Raw genomic sequence first — 19,682 nt, 5'->3', positions numbered from 1 at the left:
AAATTTTGGACATAAGTTGCTGTTGTTGTTGTGGTCTTCAGGCCAGAGACTGGTTTGATGCAGCTCTCCATGCTACTCTATCCTATGCAAGCTTCTTCATCTCCCAGTACGTACTGCATCCTACATCCTTCTGAATCTGCTTAGTGTATTCATCTCTTGGTCTCCCTCTATGATTTTTACCCTCCACGCTGCCCTTCAGTACTAAATTGGTGATTGCTTGATGCCTCAGAACATGTCCTACCATCCGATCCCTTCTTCTAGTCAAATTGTGCCACAAACTTCTCTTCTCCCCAATTGTATTCAATACCTCCTCCTTAATTATGTGATCTACCCACCTAATCTTCAGCATTCTTCTGTAGCACCACGTTTACAAAGCTTCTATTCTCTTCTTGTCCAATTTATATCGTCCATGTTTCACGTCCATACATGGCTACACTCCATACAAATACGTTCAGAAACGACTTCTGACACTTAAATCTATACTCGATGTTAACAAATTTCTCTTCTGCAGAAACGCTTTCCTTGCCATTGCCAGCCTCCATTTTATATCCTCACTACTTCGACCTCCATCAGTTATTTTGCTCCCCAAATGGAAAAACACCTTTGCTACTTTAAATATCTCATTTCCTAATCTAGATCCCTCACCATCACCCGATTTAATTCGACTACATTCCATTATTCTCGTTTTGCTTTTGTTCATGTTCAACTTATATCATCCTTTCAAGACACTGCCCATTCCATTCAACTGCTCTTCCAAGTCCTTTGCTGTCTCTGACAGAATTATGATGTCATCGGCGAACCCCAAAGCTCTTATTTCTTCTCCATGGATTTTAATACCTAAAGATAATTTTCTCTTCTGCTTCCTTTACTGCTTCCTCAATATGCAGATTGAATAACATCGGGGAGAGGCTACAACCCTGTCTCACTCCCTTCCCAACCACTGCTTCCATTTCATGCCCCTTGACACTTATAACTGCCACCTGGTTTCTGTACAAATTGCAAATAGTCTTTCGCTCCCTGTGTTTTACCCCTGCCACCTTCAGAATTTGAAAGAGAGTATTCCAGTCAACATTGTCAAAAGCTTTCTGTAATTCTACAAATGCTAGAAATGTAAGTTTGCCTTTCCTTAATCTATCTTCTAAGATAAGTCGTAGGGTTAGTATTGCCTCACGTGTTCCAATATTTCTACGGAATCTAAACTGATCTTCCCCAAGGTCGGCTTTTACCAGTTTTTCCATTCGTCTGTAAGGAATTCGCGTTAGTTTTTTGCAGCTGTGACTTATTAAATTGATAGTTCGGTCATTTTTACATCCGGCAACAGCAGCTTTCTTTGGCTCTGACATTATTACATTCTTCTTGAAGTCTGAGGGTATTTCGCCTGTCTCATACACCTTGCTGACCAGATGGTAGAGTTTTGTCAGGACTGGCTCTCCCAAGACCGTCGGTAGTTCCAATGGAATGTTGTCTACTCCTGGGTCCTTGTTTCGACTCAGGTCTTTCAGTGCTCTGTCAAAGTCTTCGCTCAGTAAAGTATCTTCCATTTCATCTTCATCTACATCTTCTTCCATTTCCATAATATTGTCCTCAACTACATTGCCCTTGTATAGACCCTCTGTATACTTCTTCCACCTTTCTACTTTCCCTTTTTTGCTTAGAACTGGGATTCCATCTGAGCTCTTGATATTCATACAAGTGGTTCTTTTGTCACCAATGGACTCATTAATTTTCCTGTAGGCAGTATCTATCTTATCCCTAGTGAGATAAGCCTCTACATCCTTACATTTTTCCTTTAGCCATTTTCACTTCCTGTGGATCTCATTTTTGAGACGTTTTTGCCTGCTTCATTTCCTGCATTTTTATATTTTCTCCTTTCATAAATTAAATTCAATATCTCTTGCGTTGCCCAAGGGTTTCTACTAGCCCTCGTCTTTTTACCTACTTGATCCTCTGCTACCTTCACTATTTCTTCTTCTGCTGTATTTCTTTCCCCCATTCTTGTCAATTGTTCCCTAATGCTCTCCGTGAAGCTCTCTACAACCTCTGGTTCTTTCACTTTATCCAGGTTCCATCTCCTTAAATTTCCACCTTTTTGCAGTTTCTTCAGTTTTAATCTACAGTTCATAACCAATAGATTGTGGTCAGAGTCCACATCTGCCCCTGGAAATGTCTTACAATTTAAAACCTGGTTGCTAAATCTTTGTCTTACCGTTATAGAATCTACGTGAAACCTTCCAGTATCTCCAGGCTTCTTTCAAGTATACAACCTTCTTTCATGATTCTTGAACCAAATGTTAGCTATGATTAAGTAATGCTCTGTGCAAAATTCTACTAGGTGGCCTCCTCTTGCATTCCTTACCACCGTTCCATATTCACCTACTACGTTTCCTTCTCTTCCTTTTCTTACTATCGAATTGCAGTCGCCCATGACTATTAAATTTTCGTCTCCCTTCACTATCTGAACAAATTCTTTTATCTCATCATACATTTCATCAATCTCTTCGTCTTCTACGGAGCTAGTTGACATATAAACCTGTACTACCGTGGTAAGCGTGCGCTTCGTGCCTATCTTGGCCACAATAATGCGTTCGCTATGCTGTTTGTTGTAGCTTAACCGCACTCCAATTTTTTATTCATTATTAAACCCACTCCTGCATTACCCATATTTTATTTTGTATATATAACCCTGTATTCACCCGACCAGAAGACTTGTTCCTCCTGCCAGTGAACTTCAGTAATTCTCACTATATCTAACTTTAACTTATCCATTTCACTTTCGTAAATTTTCTAACCTTCCTGCCCGATTAAGGGATCTGACATTCCATGCTCCGATCCATAGAATGCTAGTTTTCTTTCTCCTGATAACGACATCCTCTTGAGTAGTCCTCGCCTGGAGATCCGAATGAGGGACTATTTTACCTCCAGAATATTTTACCCAAGAGGACGGCATCATTATTTAACCATACAGTAAAGCTGCATGCCCTCGGGAAAAATTACGGCTGTAGTTTCCCCTTGCTTTCAGCCGTTCGCAGTAACAGCACAGCAAGACCGTTTTGCTTAGCTTAGAATGCCAGATGAGTCAATCATCCAGACTGTTGTCCCTGCAACTACTCAAAAGACTGCTGAACCTCTTCAGGAACCACACGTTTGTCTGGACTCTCAACAGATACCCCTCGGTTGTGGTTGCACCTACGGTACGGCTATCTGTATAGCTGAAGCATGCAAGCCTCCCCACCAACGGCAAGGTACATGGTTCAACATCAGTAATGAAAAGCATATGTATAGAACAGTTAAAAATAAATAATTCAGTGGGAAGTAGGACAGTAGTTAATGAAAAAAAAAACAATTCAAGTGGTAGAACTTCCCAAACGTCTTGGGTGTAAAAATCATAAAAATACTAAGTTAATATGCAGATCGAGGTGAATCGATTTGGAAGTAACCATGGAACAATTAGTAAAAATTTAAAACATAGATCACAGAATGAAGCGCAACTGATTTTTTTTAAAAGAGTCGCATTCCTAACCATATTATATGGACGTGACTCGTGATTATTAAATAAAAGAGAAGAAAAGATAAGAACGGTAGTAGAAGTGATAATTCTTAGATCAGCGAAAGGATGTGAAAGGATACATAAAATACGAAATGAAGGTATTATAAATTACCTGAAAATCTGGAAACGGAAAAAAATCATCGATGGAAACAAAAAGAAATGGAATGCACATTTATAAAGAATGGATACAGAGATACGACCACGTCTTGGAAGGAACTTTAAAGCAAAAAGGAAAAATCCTGGCAGAGAAGAAACGAATGGGAACTGTAGTGCTGCCTTGTTCCGACCAATGTGGATTTTCAAAAAGATTTAGAATTAGAAGTAAAATGTTCACAAAAGAAAGTCACATCACAGTGACAACAGCAAGAGAATAATATAGTCATGAAAATGTAAGCTTTAGAATTAATGAGATGAAGTAAAATTTTCCTGCTTCATTTAATATCTTAAATTGATTAACTTCTTGTTATCAACATGAAACTAAAACAATATGCACAGAAGTCGCCTTTGGAGAGCCGATAAGTTTGGTAACACAAAACCGCATTGTATGTAAGGTTTCAATGAAAGGAATGATTTGCATGGTAATAGCAATAATGAACGGACTTTGTTAACATTATAAACCGCAGGACTGATGATGTACATTGACATTTGGAACGATGATGCGCTTATGGGAAGTGATTTGATCGTTGCGTCACCATACAGATCTCTTCCAACTAATTAACAGGATGAAAATACATGAAATTTTTTGGATTAGTGGATCATGGTGCCGGTTACACTACTTTAAATTAAGTATAGAGCAATTTTAAAGATTTAGTTATTGTTTCATTAGTAATTATGATTACAAAACATACAGAAGCTTCTCATCTGAAAGCTCTAACAGGAAGAAGAACAAGCGTCAGCTATACATCGCTATTCCATTTTGAAAGAATAGAAAAAAAAAATTCCACAGTTAGCTGAATACTCACAAAAGATAAACTTTCTGTACAGTAAATTAATTCCTTCACATTGAGCCACAGTGATTTCTTACAGAGCTGTGACAGATTATAACTGGCCTAATACAGAAACTGCAGAAGAAAGAGAAGATGATTTTCGCATATACTGCATCAGTTTTTGAAATTTGTTCTTTCTTCATAATCCTCTCAAGTTCCCGTTCGTACACACATTATCGTTTCATTTGTTTTAGCATAGTGAGATAAGGTGTTTGTTTTCGTTCATGGCTTTACATTCGCGTCCTTATGCCTGTCATCAAATCTCGAAGTGCTTCTACTGTCACTTTTAAAGTAGATTATCACCCCTCTTGTATGCTTTGCACTTAATTACTCGTCTCAAGTAATGTCAGAGTTCCTATCAATAACATTTCACAAGCTAATCGCTGTAAGCTAGTTTCTCACTGTCGTGATGCATAGTGTGTTTTTCACATTTAACTTTTTAGCTGTACACATCACTAATAAAACCATAAACCTTTCAAAATCAGCTTGATATAGTTTTAATTACTAATTCTTAAATACTTACCTAACATGTTGCAACCATGTTGTTGTTGTTATGATCTTTAGTCCGAAAACTGGCTTGATGCAGCTCTCCACGTTTGTATGTCCTGTGTTGGTTTCTTAATTTTTAAAGTCCTACATCAGTTTAAACGTGCTTATTATATTCAGCTTAAGTTTTCCTTTACAGTTTTTACCACATCCTCCAGCAGACTTTCATCTATTAGCAAACTTATTATTTCTTCATATCTCAAGTGTATTTTCTTTTAGTCAGTCTGTAGCATAAATTACTTTTTTCCAGTTTGTTTCAGTACTGTTTACTCATCTGATCTTCAGTATCCTTCGATAGCATCACATCTCAAAACTCTCTGTTCTTTTCCTTTGTCAACTGCTCATCGTCCACATTTCACTTCTATACAACCACACTCCGAACAGGTATCTTCAAGAAATACTTCCTAACACGAAGTATTCATCAGGAATTAACAAATTAGTCTTTCTCATAAATGTATGTCTTGAAATTGGCTGCCTATCTTTTATATCCTCTCTCTTTGGCCATCATCATTTATTTCTCTGGTCGTATAATAACACTCAGTTATGACTTCTAGTTTTTTATTTGCTAATCTAATTCCCACAGCATCGCCTAGTTTAATTCGACTGCATCACACTACACTTGTTTTCCTTTTGCTGATTTTCGTCTTATAATCTATTTTCATGAGACTATCCATTCCAACTAAATGTCTCTTTGAAGTCTTTTACCGTCTATGACAGAATGAGAGTCTCATCGACAGACTTCAAACTGTTTATTTCTTCTGACTGAACTTTAATTTCCTTTTCCTATTTCTCCTTGATTTCCTTAACTGCCTGCTCAATGTACACATTGAATACCATTGAGGTTACTCTAGAAACATATCTTACTTCCTTGTCATCTAGTGTTTACGTGATACCACCTTCAACAGTCTATCCCTTGTGCAAATTGCAGATAACTATTCGCTCCCAGTATTTTATCCCCGCTACCTTCAAAATTTCGGGGAGTGCAGTTCAGTCATGATTGCCAAAAGGTTTCTATAAATTTACAAATGATATTGATGATATTGAAGTTGGATTGCCTTGACAATACGCCATGTGCTTGATCATTGTGAATTCTGCTGTCGCAAATAATTCTGTAAATAAGAGATTAGAAGCTATTTTGAAATGATGTTATAAATATTAGCCTCGTTGCAGATGTGCAAATGTTAGTGTTACGTTGACCAAGTTAAAACGGTATAAAGAGTATATTGTCCTCGTCTATAGTTTTTGGCCAACTATAGCAGCGAAGTAAAAACTTTGAGGTTCGCCGATGACATTGTAATTCTGTCAGAGACGGCAAAGGACTTGGAAGAGCAGTTGAACGGAATGGACTGTGTCTTGAAAGGAGGATATAAGATGAACATTAACAAAAGCAAAACGAGGATAATGGAATGTAGTCAAATTAAATCGGGTGATGCTGAGGGAATTAGATTAGGAAATCAGACACTTAAAGTAGTAAAGGAGTTTTGCTATTTAGGAAGTAAAATAACTGATGATGGTCGAAGTAGAGAGGACATAAAATGTAGACTGGCAATGGCAAGGAAAGCGTTTCTGAAGAAGAGAAATTTGTTAACATCGAATATAGATTTATGTATTAGGAAGTCGTTTCTGAAAGTATTTGTTTGGAGTGTAGCCATGTATGGAAGTGAAACATGGACGATAACTAGTTTGGACAAGAAGAGAATAGAAGCTTTCGAAATGTGGTGCTACAGAAGAATACTGAAGATAAGGTGGATAGATCACGTAACTAATGAGGAGGTATTGAATAGGATTGGGGAGAAGAGAAGTTTGTGGCACAACTTGACTAGAAGAAGGGATCGGTTGGTAGGACATGTTTTGAGGCATCAAGGGATCACAAATTTAGCATTGGAGGGCAGCGTGGAGGGTAAAAATCGTAGAGGGAGACCGAGAGATGAGTACACTAAACAGATTCAGAAGGATGTAGGTTGCAGTAGGTACTGGGAGATGAAGCAGCTTGCACAGGATAGAGTAGCATGGAGAGCTGCATCAAACCAGTCTCAGGACTGAAGACAACAACAACAACAACAACATAGCAGCGATTATTTTATGAAAAGAGTAACATAAGTTTTCTTTTCATGAAGGTTATTTTCTTTTATGGTATCTTGTATTACAGTGGTAACCCTTTAGAAGTCATGGTACAATAGTGTACTCTATGGTAACAAATACAACAATAGTGTGTACAATGGTTTACTGTACCGAAAAGCCTGACAAATATAATTTGTTTTAAACAAGTTGTACACTGTGGTACCATGTCCTATAATGCATCAAAACATTAATTAGCCATGTGTGTTAATAGTGGATGTTTCCACAGATTAAATAATCAGAGAGATTTTTGCAAAAGTTGTTGGTTATGGTTTCAATGTGGGGATTGCAGTGGGGAAGATGTGGGGTTTGAGTGGGTACTGTCAATCGTGGGGTGCACCAGGGATGAGTGTTGGGGCCACTCCCTTCCCTTATTTATATAAATGATATGCCCTCTAGTATTATGGGTAACTCTAAAATATTTCTGTTTGCTGATGACACTAGCTTCATAGTAAAGGATGTTGTGTGCAACCTTGGCTCGGTTTCAAATAGTTCAGTAGATGATCTAAACTCATGGCTCGTAGAAAATAAACGCTAAATTATAGCAAGACTTAGTTTTTACAGTTTCTAACACATAATTCAACAAAACCTGAAAATTTAATTTCAGAGATTGGGCATAGGATTAGTGAAGCTGAACAGTTCAGATTTCTAGGCGTTCATATAGATAGTAAGCTGTCGTGGAAAGCCCACGTTCAGGATCATGTTCAAAGACTTCATATTGCCATTTTTATTATTCGAAGTGAGTTATCGTTCTACTTTCTAATTTTCATTCGCTTATGTCGTATGGTATTATATTTTGTGGTAACTCTTTCCATTCTAAAAGGATATTTTTAGCTCAGAAACGGGCGGTTCGGGCAATAAGTGGTGTAAGTTCACGAACCTCATGTCGACCCCTGTTCACAAGTCTGGGTATTTTGACATTGGCCTCTCAATATATACATTCCTCACAGTCATTTCTTGTTAACAATATTAACTTATTCCCACGAATAAGCAGCTTTCACTCGATTAATACTCGGCAGAAATCAAACCTGCATTTGGATCGGACTTCCTTAACTCTTGTAGAAAAAGATGTGCAGTATACTGCTGCATCCGTTTTCAATAAGCTACCACTCGATCTCAAAAATCTTAGCAATAATCAACACGCTTTCAAATTGAAACTGAAGAGTTTCCTCATGGGTCACCCCATCTATTCTGTCGAGGAATTCCTCGAAAAAGTAAGCTGATTCTTATTGTATTGTTGATTGCGTTTACTTAAACTTATAGACTGACTTTTTTCGGGTTCATAAACATTTATTTTTATCTGGTATTCCATGACCTTGGAGATTTGCTCCTCAATTTGGTCCTACGAAACTTGACGTGTAAATAAGAATAAATAAAAAATGTCCTTGGATGCCATGTCCACCCCTACATGCAGTTTGGTTTCCTCAGCACGCTTGATTGGAAGAGCATGAGGATGAGTTTACCGTACTCCCTTGGCCGTCAAACTCCGAGGATTAATACCCAATCGAGAATCTGTGGACCAACCTCGGTCAGGTTGTAAGCGTCATAGGTCCTTAGCCAAGAAATCCAGTGCAGCAGACCACGGCAATAGAGTAGGAATGGTTCTACATCCCTGTCTCTAACTTCCAGAAATGTATTGTCTCTTCCTCCACGTCCGGGTTGCAAAAGGTGATCACTCAGAATTTTGACAGGTGGTCACATTAATGTACCTGGACCGTATATGTAGAAAGTGACCTACAAATGACTCATTAATGATTTTCAGACCACAGCCTGCACGTTTTACTACGTTCACTCGTTAGAAAAACTACTAAATTTTGTGCTACGAATGCTATTATGTGATTCAAATGTAAGATAACTTGCTGTTTGCGTACTAACCACAAGCAGAAAATCTGGGTGTGCACGAAATGTAATGATAACTTAAGCCAAAAACCAACAAACGAAAATTGCATTAATGAGATCATTATTGTGTTAACTGATGAAGTCATCTATCTAAAACACAAATGTAAAGTGATAGTTAAGCAACAAGAAGATAGTGAAGTGAGACTGGATGGTATGTTTGACGTACAGAAGAAGAAAGTGAACACTGCATCAATTTAAAATACTACTTGGTGAATTGAAGTTTCTAACAAATTCTGGGAAACTGTAAAATCCGGAATTAGGTGAGCTATTGCAAAAAAGACTTCATTGTTACTCTGGAACGTGGATCCCTTAGTGAAAAATGACAGGAAGTTTGCTCTGTAGCGGGTGACGACTGCAAGTACAGATCTCCAACTAACTGTCTAACGCTAAATAGCTATCTAAGCTGTCCACTAAGTTAGGAAAAAATTGGACTGGCCTATTATATACCGTGATGATATGAGCAACAGTGTTGTAAAAAGCCCGAAATGTAATAATCACCATCAGAAACCAATTCTCGAAAAACACAGTACTGGGTGAGAGACCATCAAGAATATACTCACAATATTCAGTATGATCTGATGCAGATTGATAAATATGTCAACACAGTGCAAGGGAATATAACGGGAAAGGGATCCATAGACTTGGCAGCAGTCATGGTAGAGTCATTTCATAATTATTGCAGGAACATCTGGGTAGAAGAAACCAAGTGATTGGTATAATTAAGCTAAATACTGAACTCAGTAACATTACAAGTGATATAAGCTCCTTTTTCATTTTCATTTTTTCAAGCTCCTTTGGGAAGGATCTTGATAAAGGAGACCATATAATAATAATAATAGTTGAAGCTGCAACAACAGGTATAAAGCTGAGGATATACTCCTATATCTAATAAGGCTAAGAAAACAATACACACCAATATGAATGTAATTTCACTCTTTCTGTGTTTTGATAGGCTGTGGCTCAGCAGAGCTTTGTGGCAATCAGGCCAGTTACACTTTGAAGTTGATGCAATGTGTAGTGTTACTCATATTTTGGCGAGCTGATCAGTGGACCAGTATTGGTACGATGCGATATGAGTTCGGTGTACGGCTGAACGTTAGCGTGCCAAGGTCTCAGGATGCGCCACAGCAGCTGTAGCTTTCGGCTTGGTTCTGGGTACGATCAAGTCAAGATGCTTAGATAAGGAGCAGATGGTCAGAAATGGGGGAAATCCCTAAGCTGGGAATCTGGACGGCTGATACTCGCATGGCCTTTGTGCAGGGGGTGCCCCAAGAAATGTTGGAGTCCCAGACAGATGGCTAAGTTCTACGACGATGAAGAAGGACAAATGTACCAATTTGAGGTAATGGTCGCTGTACCGGAAAGCAACGAATCGGAACTTATAGGTGAAAACCTTTCTTATTTTTCTTACAGTGGAACACATACACGGTCACTGTTGTTGCTGAGACTGAAGGGTAGGTAACATTCATGGACCGAAAAGCGCAGATGTGTTTCACAGTAGCTAAGATGAACAATTGCCCATAGCTCCTCAGGTATGCATTTTAGAGCCCATGTTTACTGGACAGTTTTTCCTTGTCTTGGGCCATACTAGGACGTTTGTAATATCATCACAGAATCACTCTGTATATAGATCCGTGTGCAGGCGCAGATGCCTATAACTTTGACTCCCTGTAGCGTCTCTGGAAGACGTTTCTGGACCTCGGTTCCTGTGTAAAACTTAATCCAGTAATTCCCCCCTACAACCTCCAGAAGTATGTAGCATGAATAATGAGACATCCTGTAGCGTAATCACGAAGGTCAAAAATATGCTCTAGGCAAGCTAATTAAGAAGTCAAACAATAAAACAAAAACCCAATGGAAATTTATAAAATGCGAAACAAACAGGGAAGAAGTATCAAAAGAGTCGTGGGTATCATAGTTCATAGAAAGTAGGACAGAACACAATCTGAAAAGGACAGCCGCCTCTGAATTCGATAACATAGGAACACAGTACACTCAGCCTCCCTCAACTCCATTAAACTTCCTAATCTTAATCAACATACACCATCAGTGACGTTGCACCTGAAATCCACAGCACCCAATGAATTAATAAACGCCATCAGATCGCTAAAAAGCACCCGCTCTTCTGGATACGATGGAATACCTACCAGAGTACTAAATTATATAGCGACTAGACCCTTCATTGTATATATGTATATGTACGAGTGTCACTCCAAAAGAAATGCACACTATCTTTTTAAAATCCATCTTTTATTCTACATGTATGAAAGTTTTGCAGCGTGTAGATACATCCTTTAGTAACAATATTTTCATTTCTCCACATAATTTCAACCACTCTCAACTGCCTTACGCCATCTTTGAACCAGCGCCTGTATACCCGCACGGTAAAATTCTGGACCAGCCTGTTGGAGTCACTGTTTGGCAGCGTGCACAAGGGAGTCATCTTCAAACCTTGTTCAACGAAGAGCTTTTTCAGTTTCCCAAAGAGATTATAGTCACATGGAGCCAGGTCAGGACTGTAAGGCGGGTGTTTCAGTGTTGTCCATCCGAGTTTTGTGATCGCTTCCATGATTTTTTGACTGACATGTGGCCGTGCATTGTCGTACAACAGCAAAACATCCTGCTTTTGCCAATGTGATCGAACACGACTCAGTCGAGCTTGAAGTTTCTACAGTGTCGTTACATATGCATCAGAATTTATGGTGGTTCCACTTGACATTATGTCCACAAGCCTCTTCGTCTCTGGTGAAAAATGATGGAGCCATGTTTCATCATCTGTCACAATTCATCCAAGAAATTCATATCCACCATTCTCGTACTGTTCCAAAAGTTCGCTGCATATCGTTTTCCTTGTTTCTTTGTGAGCCACTGCGAACATTCTGGGAACCCATCTGGCACTAACCTGCCGGCCGCGGTGGTCTCGAGGTTCTAGGCGCGCAGTCCCGAACCGTGCGACTGCTACGGTTGCAGGTTAGAATCCTGCCTCGGGCATGGATGCGTGTGATGTCCTTAGGTTAGTTAGGTTTAAGTAGTTCTAAGTTCTAGGGGACTAATGACCACAGCAGTTGAGTCCCTGAGTGCTCAGAGCCATTTGAACCATTTTTTGGCACTAACCTTTTTTAACGCCAACACTTTCAGTATTCTGCAGACACTTCCTTCCCCTATCCCAACGTAGCGTGACAATTCGTTCACTGCGATGCATTTGTCAGCAGTCACCAATTCGTTAACTTTCTGCACATTGTCAGGAGTGTGTACAGTACGAGGCCTACAGCTGCGAGGACAATCCTCAATACTGCCGTGCCCGCATTCATCACGTAACCTGCTTGCCCACCGACTAAGTGTACTGCGATCGACAGCAGCATCTCCATATACCTTTTTCCACCTCTTGTGGATGTTTCCCATTGTCTCGTTTTCACAGCACAGGAATTCTATGACAGCACGTTGCTTCCGACGAACGTTAAATGTAGCAGCCATCTTGAAGGCATGCTGTGCGGCGCGATTCACTTGAACAGGTCAACTAAGTTTGAAAACAAGCGGGAAGGATGTATCTACACACTGTAAAACTTTCACACATGCAGAATGAAAACTGTATTTTTACAAAAATAGTGTGCATTTCTTTTGGAGTGACCCTCGTATATAAATATCCCAGTTTGGCTCTGTTAAAAAAATCCAACCTAATATTAATCTACCATGCCAACAAGGAAACAAAAAAAAGGGTAGACAATTTGAAATTCTTTGGTTTGCATATTGATGAAAACTTAAAGTGGAAGAAAAAATGTAGTAGACCCGCGAAAACGTTTAGGTTAGGCTATTTTTGCAATAAGCACAACTGTCAATTTTGTGGGTATAGAAATCAGTAAGTTACATATTTTCCATATTTTCGTTCACAGGTGCCCTGTGGGATAATATTCTGGGGTAACTTCTCATTAAACGAAAATTATTCGTTTCACAAAAGAAATTAATTAGAGTTATGTATTTGATTCACTGTCATACATCTTGCAGGCATCTCTTTAAGCAGCTGAGAATATTAACCACAGCATCACAGAACATTTATTCACTTATGAAACTTGTTATCTACTGTCGATCTGAGTTTGAGAGTAACAGAGATCTTCAGAAGTACAAGACTAAAATGAAAAAAGTATCAGCGTTATCCTTTAATGAATGAAGCTTTTTGACAATCTACCCATGAAAATAAAATGACAAATAACGAATGTGCAGCCAACTGTTAATTAAAGATGTCTCTCCATAACAATTCCTTCTTCACCACAGACGAATTCTTGTATATATATTGTATGGTCAGTACTGCTTTGCTTGTTCCTAAATTTTACCAGAGGCCAAACTTGTGTTCACTACAGCCGGCTACTTTTCAACCACGATTTATTAAACTGATAATTAGGCAGTATTCACACCTGTCAGATCCTGCCGCTTTTAGAAGTAGGATCACTACATTCGTCTTGATGCATGAGGGTATTTCGCGTCTCTAGTAATATGTCTTACGCAACAGGGTGAATATAATTTTCATGACTAGCTCTCCCGAGGATCTCCTAACTCTGACATAATGTCTTACACTCCAAGAAACCTTTTCCAGTTAGTTCTTTAAGCGCTCTGTCAAATACTTCTCCCAATATCATATCACTCATCCCACATTCATGTTATCGTCTTGCTTATTTGTAATATTTCTTCATGTACATAAGTTCATTTCCCTTGTACAGCCCTTCTGTATGTTCTTTCTACCTCTCAGTTTCCCCTTCTTTGATTGTTACTGGCTTACCATCTGACCTCTTGATATTTATGCAGCTGCTTCTCTTTTCTTCAAAGGTCTCTTTTGTTCTCCTATTGTCGGCATGCATCTTTTCTCTAGTGATGCATTTTTTTGCAGTCTTACAATCGTCCACTAGCTGTACATGCTTAGCTAATTTGCACTTTCGGCCAATTTCATTTTCTAGACGTCTGTACCCTCTTTCATCTGCTTCACTTGCAGCAGTGTTCGGTTTTTCTCCTGTCGTCAGTCAAATTCAGTATCTCCCGCGTTATCCAGTAGTTTCTACTGGGCCTTGTCTGTTTACCAATTTAGACCTGTGCTGTCCTCACATTTCATCTCTCAAAGCTACCCCTTATCTTCCATTGTATTTCTTTGTCCTGTTCCAGTCACATGTTGCCTAATGCTGCCGCTGATGCTGTCAAAAACCTCTGATTCCTGCAATCTATTAGACTACTTAAAAGCGAAAGGTGTCCCTTAGTAAATCACGAAGTGATTTAAGCAAAGTACAAAAACGAAATGGTATAACATCAATGAGTTCAATGCACATCTATAAATTATGAAAAATTTTGACAACTCAGATGCAAAAGAATGGTGTTCCATCAGTAAGTTCAATGCACATATTTAAATTTGGAAAAAATTTAACAACTGAAGTGCAAGGACAGAGAGGTTAAGTCCCGCCATCGATAAGTTCATCGCAGCCACCAGAGGTCTCTTCCGTTCGTGGTGCTCTCTCTTGTAGCCTTCAGTCGCCGATGTACGGTGGACTAGTGCAGAAGCGCCGTACGTAGGCAGTGTCACCGTCTTCCCGTCTCCACACTAGGCAATAAGGGTCGGAATCACGCTATTTTCTGCATATCATAGTATCACATTTGAACACATGACGAAGTATGCGGTCACTCGACCACTCCTCAGAAATGCTAGAAAACTCGTTCTGCTTAAATTCGCAATGTTCATTTGAAACCTGAGCATGTTTTGGTGCTAAAGATTTCATTTTTCTCTAACAAGTCGAGAAATCTTCAATTAGTTGCTGTATGTATGTTAACATTTTGGTGCTCCTTTCTATGTTTATTATAGTGTTTATTTTCGGCACTGTGTGTACAATAAGCTGCTTTATATTAGAGATTTGTGTGTTCTTCAAAACTTATTCTAAATCACAGTCCGTCTGACATACACTTGTAACGCGGGAAATGCATATCCTCCTATTTCCATCTATTGTACTATAATTTTTTTCCTTATTTTGTTACCTGAAGATATGACGTTTCTGTGTCTTTGTATATTGTAATTGTTTTACTATTTGTATATACATGCGTTGATGTCGATGTATAATTGGTTTGTTTTGTAAATACTATTTATATTTTTACGCTGGGTCTTGCTTAGGGAAAACTATGCTATCGAACGAATACATCGATAGGTCGTGTGGAGAACGAAAGTGTTTAGGATCTTTGGTAGTTTGAACTCGGCCGCGTCCTGGAGCGCGGGGAGAGGGGAGTCTGGCTGGAGGACGGCAGTGGAGCAGGTGTGTTGTGTGACGCTCCCGCATGTTGCCGCGCTTTCGGGGTTTGACAGCATGTAATTGCGCTCGACTTGCTATGTTAGCCTCTGACATGGTGTCGCGGACGGGAGCGTTAGCTGGCACACATCAAGAGCCAGTTTCGGCTGGAGACCGTGTCGAGAAGAAGGAGCGCCAACATACAGCTTCTGCAACAGCGACGGCCGACAATGAGTGACTGTCGCCGCCTCCTCGATCGACAACTTCAAACCTTCAATCAACCAACAAGGAAGACTGGTAGCACGTAAAGTTTTAGAACTGTATGGCAGACCTCAGCTTTTCAAACTGTTAAATTTTTCTCACTAAATTACAGCAACGTAGCATGAACCTTTGTTGCTCATTGTCCCAATTGCATTACCAAGCAGGGTTCCTTTCTTTTCCGGAATGAACCGGAGTGTCGTTGAAATTCAAACGTCGGAATTAAAGTAATATCATTCGATTTCACTGCTTTAATTTCAAAGTTCAGTTAAGGTATTCATAGCTGGCTACAATATTTAGATTACACAAGCACAAATTAAGAGCGCGAGTTTTGTTACCGTATTTTAGCTCACCTGTGACTGCAGCTCAGCTTGGTACGTACTAAATTTCACTATTGTTAATTGTTCAAAATCATTTAATTCAAGTTCAAAGTTAAATCTCTTATTTCTAAATTGCGTACATACAAGTAGCTTTTGAAATGATTGTTGAGGTAGCCCAAGACTAACCGTATTTTACTGAATTTCGATGTGCTTCAGAAACAAAGCTCACTATTAATTTCAGTCACTAAATTAACTTTCAGTTTTCCGGTTTTATTAATTCTTTTGCTAAATTCAGTCAGAGTATAACGAAATTTATTACTTCTGACAAATTTTCAGTTTTCACACTACACGTGTCAACCTTCAGTTGCCACGATTCCAGTGCTAATTATATGTGTAATAACCTTTCTTTTTCAGTTACTATAGTAATTGTCCATAGGACTGGCGACCGTAATTTCCCCCAAATCTCAAATATCTAATTACCGCTAGTTAATTGTTAACGTAACTGCCGCACATTTACTTTCTTTATTAACTTTACCCCTTTTCAGAATTAATTTCCACCAGTTTCATTTGCATTTTCCTTTCATTTAGATGTAACCCTTTCCTCCCTCTTTACCGACAGATTAACTTCGGTGACGATTGCTTTTCCCAAATTTCCATTAGGTAAACGCGGTTTAATTTTTCACTGTCATTAAGGTCGATAAGTGAGGGGGAGGTTGCACACTGATAAGCCCAAACGTCATGGCCACTGCCCACCGCAACGTTGGATGCCACCTGGTGGCCGTGCGGAATGGTCGCGCGGTTTGAGGCGCCATGTGGCGGATTGCGGGGCCCCTCCTGCCGGAGGTTCGAATCCACCCTTGGGTATGGGTGTGTATGTTGTTCTTAGCACAAGTTAGTTTAAGTTAGCTTAAGTAGTGTGTAACTCCAGGGACCTATAGCCTCAGCAGTTTCATCCCTTAGGAATTCACATACATTTGAACATGTGAGCCGCCTGGTGGCGTTGTGGGCATCTAAGCGGATCAGACACGGACGGGGGATCACCATGACGAAGATGTGGACTGCAAATGGCAAATTCATTGACATAAGCGGCTTTGACAAAGGAGAGATTATTATTACGCAGAGCCTTGTGAACAAGTATCTCGAAAACGGCAAAGCTGGTCGAGGGTTCTCGTGCTACTGTCGCACGCATCTAGGGAAAGAGGTAGAGGGCCACTGAAACAAGCCAAGCGGAACTACCACTGGGCGCTAATTGGCTGGACGTCCACGACTCTTCACAGAACGCAGAGTTCGGAGGCTTGTGTGCCCTACAATGTTGGACAGATGGTGATCTGTGGCATCTCTGCCGAAAGCTTTTCAGAGCACACCGTTTATCGTACTTCGTTGAACCTGGTGCTCCGCAGCAGACCATCCTTACGTGCTCCCATGTTGTAATCTGAAAGTATTACCGAGCGAGGTGGCCCATTGGTTACCAAACTGGACTCGCATTCGGGAGGACGATAGTTCAAATCCCCGTTCGGCCTTCCTGATTTAGGTTTTCCATGATTTCCCAAATTCGCTGGAGCAAATGCCGGGATGGTTCCTTTGAAAATGCACAGCCTCTTTCCTTCCCCATTCTTCCCTAGTCCGATGGGACCCGTGACCTCGCTGTTTGGTCCCCTTTCTAGAGTCAACCAACCAACCTCTAAGTATTGCTTATTGTAAAGTTTGATTTTTAAAACATTGCATTATTGTCTATGATATTTTACCATTGTAATTCAAAACAATATGCTTCGATTTCTTCTGGGCCTTATTAAATTTCGAAACTGTAAGCCTAATAGGCCATCGAATAACAAGCTAAAAAGTGTATACGTCTATCAGAAATAGCAAATCCAACTACGAATTTGCTAAAATAGTCGAGAACATAAGGATTACAGACGACGAAGTATTAGCATCTGTAGAAATAGCAAACCTATACACTAACGTGTCAGTGAAAGAAACTAAAAAGAAATTTGTTAACTCACAAAATGAAGGGTACCGTGGAAATAATTGAAGTTTTTGAGCTCTTAGACCTGGTTTTATCTTTTAAATATTTCACCGTTAATGACCAAAATCTTTCACCAGAAAGATGGTCTTGCAATAGGTAAAGGCTTAGCTGGCAGATTGACAGAAATATTCATCTATTATTTGGAGAACGGGTTTTTGAGAAGAATAACATAAAACAGGTATCTGTGTATTACAAAGGGTAAATGGGTGATACGATTCTCCTTTTTGAAGGCAGTAAGGCAGATACAGGCGGCTTTGCACAAAATGTGAGTATCATGCACCCAAAATTCTGCTTCGTTCTTGGATTAAAGCATGAAAACTGCGTCAGCTTCCTTCACTTAGCTGCAACCAGAAATAAGATAAACATTGTTTTGAAAGCTACAGAAAACCGACTTGCACCGACGCGATACTGATCGCCCATTCATTTCATCCCCGACATTCTTCTACTCTGTGGTGCACCTTCTAGTACGCCTCCACTGGAACAAAGTGAGATAAATAAAGCAGTTAGCATACTTTAACAAAATGCAGTAGAAAACCAACGGCCCAGAAAAGGTCTCATTTAAAAAAATCAAACTTTACAGTACGTTTTTCGGTCTAACAATATCTTGAGGTTACCTCTCTGGTATAAAATGGGTCTTTAACTTAAGAAATTTCTGGCGTGTACAAAACAAACTTTAATGATCAGTATTACATAGCTGAGAAGAAACAGTTACTTAAAACACGTTTTGTACGGCATGCGTATTTCCAAAATACAACAGCTTTTGTTACACGCATTGCCGAAAATAAACGCTCCACATCAAACGTAGAATGGAACGTGAAAGTGCGCTTACAGCAACTAAAGGATGATTACTCGAAATATTATGGGAAATTGAAATCATTGATAGCAAAACGTTCTATCTGGAAGGCATTTTGAACGAAGAGTGCGAATTTAGTCATGATAAGTATTTTTAACATTTTTGAAGAGCTGACCCAGTGATCTGACGCTTAGTGCCTTGGGTGAAGAGAGGAAAAAGGCGAGACGGCTTTCGAACGATACTTCTGCACTACTCCACCGTACATCGGCGACTGAAGGCAACAAAGAGACACAGCACGACGAAAGGAAGCGACCCCTGGTGGTTGCAATGAATTCATCAGTGGCGCAACGTTCTCTTCCTGTCCTTCTGTACTTTGTATTGTAGTTGATAAATTTCTTCGTGCAAATGGACTTACTGATTGTACAATATTCCTTTTTTTTGTGCCTTACATTTAATTTGCTAACTTACTTCCTACGTTATTGTGGGTAGGCTTTCATTATCATTTACTAACCTGCTCATTGGAATAATTGTTTTATTTTCTCAGCTAATCTCACGAAATTTGATTATTTTTAGTTGTTGAACTCGTTTATTGACATATGTTATTTTGCTAACAGCTTCTATGGCTATTTTGTTTCTATCCTTCTGTACTTTGTATTGTAGTTGATAAATTTCTTCGTGCAAATGGACTTACTGATTGTACAATATTCCTTTTTTTTGTGCCTTACATTTAATTTGCAAACTTACTACCTACGTTATTGTGGGTAGGCTTTCATTATCATTTAGTAACCTGCTCATTGGAATAATTGTTTTATTTTCTCAGCTAATCTCACGAAATTTGATTATTTTTAGTTGTTGAACTCGTTTATTGACATATGTTATTTTGCTAATAGCTTCTATGGCTATTTTGTTTAACTTACTTGGTACATCGGTGAAAAATTTCG

At 39.3% G+C, this 19,682-nt stretch overlaps 1 protein-coding gene across 4 annotated transcripts in view; it reads left to right on the top strand.

Moving 5' to 3' along the window:
• LOC126354409 (solute carrier family 22 member 7-like) overlaps positions 1-19,682 on the top strand; it is a 237,948-nt gene that overhangs the window by 139,670 nt on the left and 78,596 nt on the right. The gene's annotated exons all lie outside the window — the stretch shown is intronic.

Source organism: Schistocerca gregaria, chromosome 3 (assembly GCF_023897955.1).
Source record: "Schistocerca gregaria isolate iqSchGreg1 chromosome 3, iqSchGreg1.2, whole genome shotgun sequence".
In the NCBI taxonomy this organism is placed as follows: Eukaryota; Metazoa; Arthropoda; class Insecta; order Orthoptera; family Acrididae; genus Schistocerca; species Schistocerca gregaria.
The sequence above is the reverse complement of the archived record's forward strand: the minus strand, read 5'-3'. Positions and strand labels throughout refer to the sequence as shown.